Source organism: Gopherus evgoodei, chromosome 4 (assembly GCF_007399415.2).
Source record: "Gopherus evgoodei ecotype Sinaloan lineage chromosome 4, rGopEvg1_v1.p, whole genome shotgun sequence".
NCBI classification, from domain to species: domain Eukaryota; kingdom Metazoa; phylum Chordata; order Testudines; family Testudinidae; genus Gopherus; species Gopherus evgoodei.
Window position 1 is genome coordinate 153,527,901 of NC_044325.1, and position 7,859 is coordinate 153,535,759.

Genomic DNA, 7,859 nt, shown 5'->3' on the forward strand with positions numbered 1-7,859 from the left:
CACCCCCATTCGACTGCCTTTTTTAGTAAACGCCACAAGGGTCCAGTTACAGCGGCAAAAGTCCATGTGTTTCCTTAAACAGTCAAACCCTCCTAACATCACCCTCAAGGCATGAGAATCCTCTGGCTTTGGTAAATTCATTAATGATTTCGCCTTTTGTTGATCTACCTGAATTCCTTGTTCCCCTAGGGTCACCCCCAAATAATTCACTCTCCTCCGCACTAGTTGGGCTTTCTCTTTATTAGCCTTGAAACCTATTTCCTGGATGAGTTTTAATACATTTTTAGTCCATTCAGCCACCTCCTCCTCAGTGTCCCCAACCCCCACTAGAATGCCATTTACATACGAGGTGACATTCTCTCGATCCTCTTTGGATAATTGATCCAGCATTCGCACCACATGTTGGTGCACAATAGCTGGAGCTCAGTGTGGGCCCTGGGGAATTCTTTTAAACAAGTCCTGTTGTCCCTTAAAAGTCAATGCAAAGCGGGCCCAGTAATAGGGATGCAATGGGATGGTGAAAAAACAGTTTGCCAAATCTACGACAGTGAACCATTTAGGGCCTCCCTGTATTCTTGCAATCACTTAAGGTAGATTTGCTACTATTGGAGCCAGAGGGTGGGTGGCTTTATTAATTTGTCTAAAATCCACTATCAATCTCCAGTCTCCTGAGGCTTTTAATACAGGCCAAATTGTATGCGGAATTTCCCTTTTTAAACACTCCCTGTTGTTCTAACGATTCGATTATTTTCGCAATTCCTGCCTCCGCTTACATGGGATATTTACATTGTCTCTGCGGTGGCACTCTGTCCCCCATGATTTTAACACAATTTTACCACATTTTGTTTTATTCTTAATCCATACCTGGGGAACTCCTTTACCCACATCCTGCTGATCCAGTGTAATCTCCTCCACTGCTTCTGCAGCACAGATTCTTGGACTGTACCCTGCTGTCAGGACTCTTTCTGTCCAGCCGGGCACACGCCACAGAAGTGCGTTAAATCCAAAACTAATTGATTCCTCTTCAAAAAAGGAGTCCCCAATATTACTGGCTCAGCCGCCGGATCTATCTGAAGCATTTGTTCTTTACAACAAACATCCCCCCACTCTCTCTGGGTGTAGCTATTTCTACTGAATGATACATTTTTCCTGTCACTCCTGCCCCAATAAAGGAGGCTCCTGTAATAATCTCTGACACATATTGAGTCAAATCACAACTTCTATTTACACCAGCCCCACTATCTAATAGGGCATCTTTGGGTCCATTATCTCCCACACTGACTGTTGTCCTTGGCCTCCCCCTTGAATCCCATCTTAATCCAGTTACCATCTCCCACTCCTGAGGGCCCATTTCCAGTGGAAGCAACTTATCATTGGGGCTTCCCTGTACAGCAGGTTTCTCTGAACCCTTGGCTTGCACAGCTGCAGCCTTTTTCTGCTCCTTAAACATTTCTTCTTCCATTCTTTGCATTGCTTTGATCAATTCATCAGTACATCTCTGATTCCACTTATCCTTATCTACTCCCCTTAATTTCAAATATCTCCAAGCGATATTCCAAGTCACATCTGCTCCCTTCTGGGGCTCATTTTGATTATTCCACCCTATACCTCTTTGGGGTGGGGTGTTATGTCTAACGTGGCCTCTTCCTCTCTCGCGGTATCCTGATCTATAAGCACTCTCATTTGAATATGTTATTGCTTCATCAAAAGGTACTCTGGGTTTCCATCCTTCCACCTGGCTTCCCTGGCATCATTCACTGGCAAACTATCCAATGCTCCAGTGCATTCATAACAGGTAACCCCTCATCCTGGGCTGCTTGGTTCACCAAATTAGTAGACATCACTAATAAATTTCTATCCAGTCCTTCAAACATGTCATTCCAAAATTCCCTCTGATTCAAATCAACTGCCATCAAAGAATCAGCTGTGAGATGTCTGGCGACCTCTGCCCTGGGATTAGTCATCAGCTGTATTTTTTCTAGCCAATAATCCCAATGTTATTCTCTTTAACAGGTAATCCCTGGGTGAATCTCCAGGCTTCATGTAATCTGCACTGGATAACACCTTCATGGGTCTTTGACCTCTATCTTTTCCTAACAGCATAATAAATCGTGGTATCAGTTGGTGGATTTCTGGCTGCCTGTACAAAACATTTTTCACTCGATCCACTGTCTGTCTAATCTCTCCAGTGGAAACTGTCCTGATTAACCTGTAAGATTCACTCATATTTAAATTCTCTGTTCCTCCTAACTCTTCGCGCTGTACTAGCCATGTAGCTAAATTTTTTATATCCATTGGGCCTAACGACTTTACCATCAACTGTAAGTCTGATGAACTGACAGGAAGTATTTGTGTCTCCTTTGACTCTGTCTTCCTTGCTGCATCCTTAAAGGTTGATTTTGGTTTGATCACTGCTACAGACTTTTCTGGCTTAGGCTCTCCCAGCAAGTTTCTTATTTCTTCCCTCAACCCCTCTTGAGGTGGATCAAATTCCCTTCTCTCTTGACCCCCTCGCAGATCCTCTCCATACCAAATATCATTGGAATCCAAATCCAAATCTCTCTCTTTTTGACGCACAGCCGTGACCTGCAGTTCCTGAATTTTCACTTGCTTTTTCAATGCTGCTATAGTTTTCTGGCACAGACTGTCAGAAACATTTGCAATCTCCTCTTCTTTTTCCTCAGTCAAACCTCAAATTAACTGTTTCATTCCTATCACTTGATGGTCTAATTTATCTTTGTCTGCTTTAATCTTTTCCCAACCATCATTCTTTTCTCCAGTTCCCTATTTTGTTTCCTCATTTGTTCTAACTGAGTTTGCATTATCTGTGCCTGCCTCACTTCCTGCTCCAAATTTTCCTGGCAAATTTTAAAATTCTCCTATAAAGTTTGCAACTCTGCACAGACTTCCCCCTTACATGCAATTCCCTTTTTTACAGCTTGCCACAACAGCCATACTACAGCTGTTTCCTTTTTACTGGCATTAGGCTTGAGCAGCTGCACATATTTCTCAAACATGTTTTCTAAGATACCAACTATTACATCTGGTTCCACTGCACTTTCCATCCAAGGGCACGTCCCAAATGCAATAATCTCCTTCTCTAACAGAGAAGGGGCTTTAACTTTAGTCCACTGGGGTGTCTCTTCCACCCTTTACTTCTCTTCTTAAATAGTGTTGTAACATTCTAACACTAATACCACGTGGTGTCTCCCCACGTGTTTTTTTCTTACAATTTTTTTTCACAAATTTCACTAATAAGGAGTCACTCTTATTAGTCTTAAATAATGACTCCCCAACATTGTAAGACCCCATCTCAAAATCCACTACTCCTTAATATCTCCCCCACACACACACATTCTTCACCACATGCTGGACCCTGCAATAGAGGTCTCCCTACAGGATGGGGAGCAGACAGATACTGGACACCGTGTTGGTATATAGTACTCTAAATGCTCATTATTGATTACAAAACAAACCTTACTCAATCCACATTCATACCCCAAACATACTATACCAGAGTCCAAAGGTTAGAATGGTCCTGAAGGCCAGTGGAGATTCTTTCTGATCATAAGATCATAAGATGCAGGGAGCCAGCGAAAACCACATCTATATCCACATGGGGGTCTGAATCAATCAATGACTCTGTTTTGCAGAAATCATAGGCAACCATTTATAGCCCATTCTGATGCATCATTGCTTCTTTGCCTTTATTTACTAGGCCTTCTACCCACACAACTCCAAAGAGACAATCCTAGGGGGGTTGTCATGATCCAAGGTGTGCCATTGCCTCCAATTCTTATACAATTTTATATCAGTCCAGCTGGTGTTGTTTCCTTTTCTGCTGATTCTCTGTATTTTTCTTGGAACATAACAAGATTGTCTTTATACAAATAGTTCTACCAGTCCTTGACCTTATGTCCTTGCTTCGGTTGCCAACTTGAACACATGTATTCATGTCAAGCATGCATCATTCATACCAGGCCTGACTGACCTATAACATATTACAAGGAGATATGAATCACAATGGATATCCCAGCACATAGTCAACTTTACACACTTCTAAGCTGATACAACCTCACACAAATCCACAGTGGAAACGCCACGTTTCCCCAATGAGACGGTCCTGCACAAAGCTGCACTACACAGGCAAACCTGCACTGAGAGAACCACATACACAAACACACACAATTATACACGACTGCACTGAGATCCTCCTTCACCCACAACTGTCCAGAAACCAACACACACACACACCCATCTCTTGGGCCTGCCTTTTTCTTTTTACCCTTTAGTAACAGTTGTATAGATAATAAATCATCATCATCATCAAACATGCATAGTCTACTAAGGACTGTTCCCACCAACCAGAGTGACCATGGTTGATGGTCTTGTCTCAGGCATTGTAGAGTGAAGTTCCTACGTCTAGCTTAATCCTGAGAATTCACAAGGTGGGGTCAGGATGTGCAGTTGGAGAGTGGAGAACATGATATACTGAGGTTTCCATCCATGCTGGCGACATTGCTGAAGAGCATGTGATGCTGCTTGGCACATAGGAAGGAAGGCCAGATCTTTGCAAGATTGTGACATTTCACCCAAAGTCAAACCACTTTATGACCAGGATTTGATGCTGACAGCACATATGGAATTTCTCTAGCTGCTACAAGTCTGCCTGTAAGAGGGTTCAGGTTTTTGACCCATACATTAATGCAAGTAGGACACAGGTTTGATAGACCATGAATTTGGTCTCAGTGCAGAGAAGTTTTTGCATTGATAGGCCAGACATGGCCTTCATGGTCTCCTAATTATCAGAGGGTAGCTGATCTTTCTGTGCAGCCTAGGTAGATAAACTCATCCGCACTCTCCACAGTGCTTGACCTGACCTGCTCTGGGGTGTTCTGGTGGCCCAGCTCTGAGGTTTTGGATTTTGGTCTTCTACCACAAGATGTTCAACTGGGAGCATCTTGGAACCCTTGAAGGCCAGGGCTGAAATTCTCTGGCTTCTGCACGAGAAAGGCAACATGATTGGCATAGTCTTGGTCAGTGGCCACATCTTGGCCAACCCGGATTCCATCATGTGGAGCGGGAAGTCCTAATCTCCAGCTGAGAGCTCAATGGAATAGTGACCTAAATAGGTACAACAGATTGTTACATCACCACTGCCACCAAAAAAAATCACCAAATTGAGACAACTGTATCTCAGTGCCAGGTGAGGGATCCCTGTATAGATAGCCCTTGCACCCTGGGCAGCGGGACTGGGGGACTCCCATCACAATGAGGCCTTGATTTTGATTCCGTTAAAAAAAATGTGTTTTTTTAATATATAAATGTTGTTAATGTCTTCTGGTTCTCGATGCTTATTTTGATTGTTTATTTACCCCCAGACAGTTTTCTGTCGAGATTTTTGATCAGTGGAGAACTGTCAGAATTGGATTAAAAATGAAAAGAAAAAGAAAAAGAAAAAGAAAGTACAGGCCTGTTTTAAACACCTCTCCCTTAAAAGCTACATAGTGAGAAGGCCCCAATCCTGCCACAAGTAGATTTCCTGTGTTAAGTCTCTCTCAGCTCCTCATAATGTTGATTGAAATGGCTGGAGAGATATCTCTGCATTATGACATCTCACAAAGCTGCAGGAGAGAGATCTCTGGGTTATGACAACTCATGAAGCTGTGAGAGAAAGATCTCTGGGTTATAATGTCCCGTGAAGTTGTGGGAAAAAGATCTCTCTCTTTCCTGCTAAGATGAAATCTTGCTAATCTCTTTATTTCCCCCTCTGTCTTTATAAAGATCCCTAAAATTAAAATGGACGCACCCTCCCCTCAAAAAAAAAATAAAAAGGATAAAAATATTACTTTAAAGTGGCTTTTTAGCAGCAGTCACTTCTCTAAAGCAATCTGTGTTTCCTTTGGTTTTAGAAAAGGTTTACCAACATGAATCAAAGAAACAAATAACTGACTTAAGGAGAGGGTGAGGGGTGGGTGGAAGACCTGGCTAAGCAGAGAGCAGGGATTCCAGCTGGTTACTTTGAAGATTCAGTGGCCACCACTGTCAAAAGCAGCAAGTGATTAGAGGTGTCTCATTTTTTATAGGAGTCAAATGGAGGAGACCCCCTTACAAGGAAAATGATTCCCCAGAAAGCCCTGGATGCTCATCCTCTGAAAAATCAGGCTCAGACTGAGTACCCCAAACAGCACCTCTACCCCACCTTGGAAGTGGTTTCATCTCAGGGCCGGATGAGGGATCCCTGTATAAACAGCCCCACATCCCACTGCAGAGGTGGTTGCACCTCAGCACTGAGTGAAGGAACATTGTACAAACAGCTGCCACACCCCAGCCCAGAGGTGGCTGCAGCTCAGTGCTGGGTGATGCACTCTGATGTGAACAGTCCCCTTACCTGACCCCAGCCATGGCCGCATCTCAGTGCCAGACAAAAGATCCCTGTATAAGCAGTCTCCTTGTCCCACACCAGAGGCAGCTGCATTTCAGCACCAGTGGTAGCAATAGGGGGAAATTTTAAGGCAAAATGTTTATTATTAATAAGGCCGGAGAGCGAGACACACAGAAATAGATTGGGAAATACAGACAGATGAGAAATCAGTGAATCAGCCTGACTTAATCCAGCACAGGGAAGGGGAAGAAGCAAAAGTACAGATGGACCCAGGAGACCCTGTTCCTCATTGAAAATATGCAGTGAGATCATCTTTCATCTCTTCATGCCTGTAAACCTGCACAAGAACAAAGCCCTTTCCAGGCTGTGCCTTTCTACAGGGACCTCTTGTCCCGTACTGACACGCAACTGCATCTGGGGTGGAGCACTGGGGGCTGTTCATACAGGGATCCCTCACTCAGTGCTGAGATGACTGTTCATACAGGTAGCCTTCAGCCAGTGCTAAAATTTGGCTGTCTCTGAGGTGGAGCATAGGAGCTGATTACACTGGGATCCCTCACCGAGTGCTGAGATGCAGCCACCATTAGGATGCGGGGAGGGGGAGCTGTTTATGCTGGTTTCCCTCACCCAACCCTGAGAGGCAGCAGCATCTGGGGTGGAGCATGGCAGTTGTTACTGTACCTAGAAATCAGATGTGCAGGGTGAAGTTAGTCTTGTGATCAAGGGGGTCCTGAGATACCGCTTCCCATCCCAATAAAACTGCTTAGCAGAGTCTACACACAATTTTTTGGAACAGATCTAAGGATCAAACTTTTGCCCTGACCATGCCCCAAACAGTCTCAGTCACTCAGTGTTTAGCCCAGCAAGTGCCTGGCACCTGCCTTCCTTTTGGGGAGACCAACACTGTAGACAGCATTTGAAAACGTTTGGCTCTGTAGTGAGGTACACACCGAACACCCAGAGCATGTGCAGGCCAAAAGCCCAAGGGATCTGCCTGCCAGTTTTGAGTCGTCATGGCTGAGATTTCTCTCACCAGCCTTGTATGCAATTGCACACGCCAAACATTTCACATCATGGCCTGATCCCCATCTCACGATAAAGTGTAAACGGGGGAATGGTCCCACTATTGTGAGGAATTTTCCTGGTTTACACACGACCCTGGTGAAATGGGCTAGTGAAAGGATCTGAGTCCTTGCTCCCACTCCCTTTACCCAGAGTCCTGCCTGACCTAGAGGGCTTCCCATCCACTCTCCTGTCTGGCAGGGTCCTTGTAACCCCAACAAGGCTGGGCCCAGGATTCCTGGGGGGCTCGACCCCCAGTCTTGTCGTGATCACTTAGGAGAGGGGTTAGAGTGTCCCCACTCCGGGGTGCTCTCTTCATACCACAGACTTCCCTGACCCACTGATCATCACATACAGTTCAAAGCAAATACGATTTATCAAACAGCAACTAATTAAAATATAAAAGGAAAAA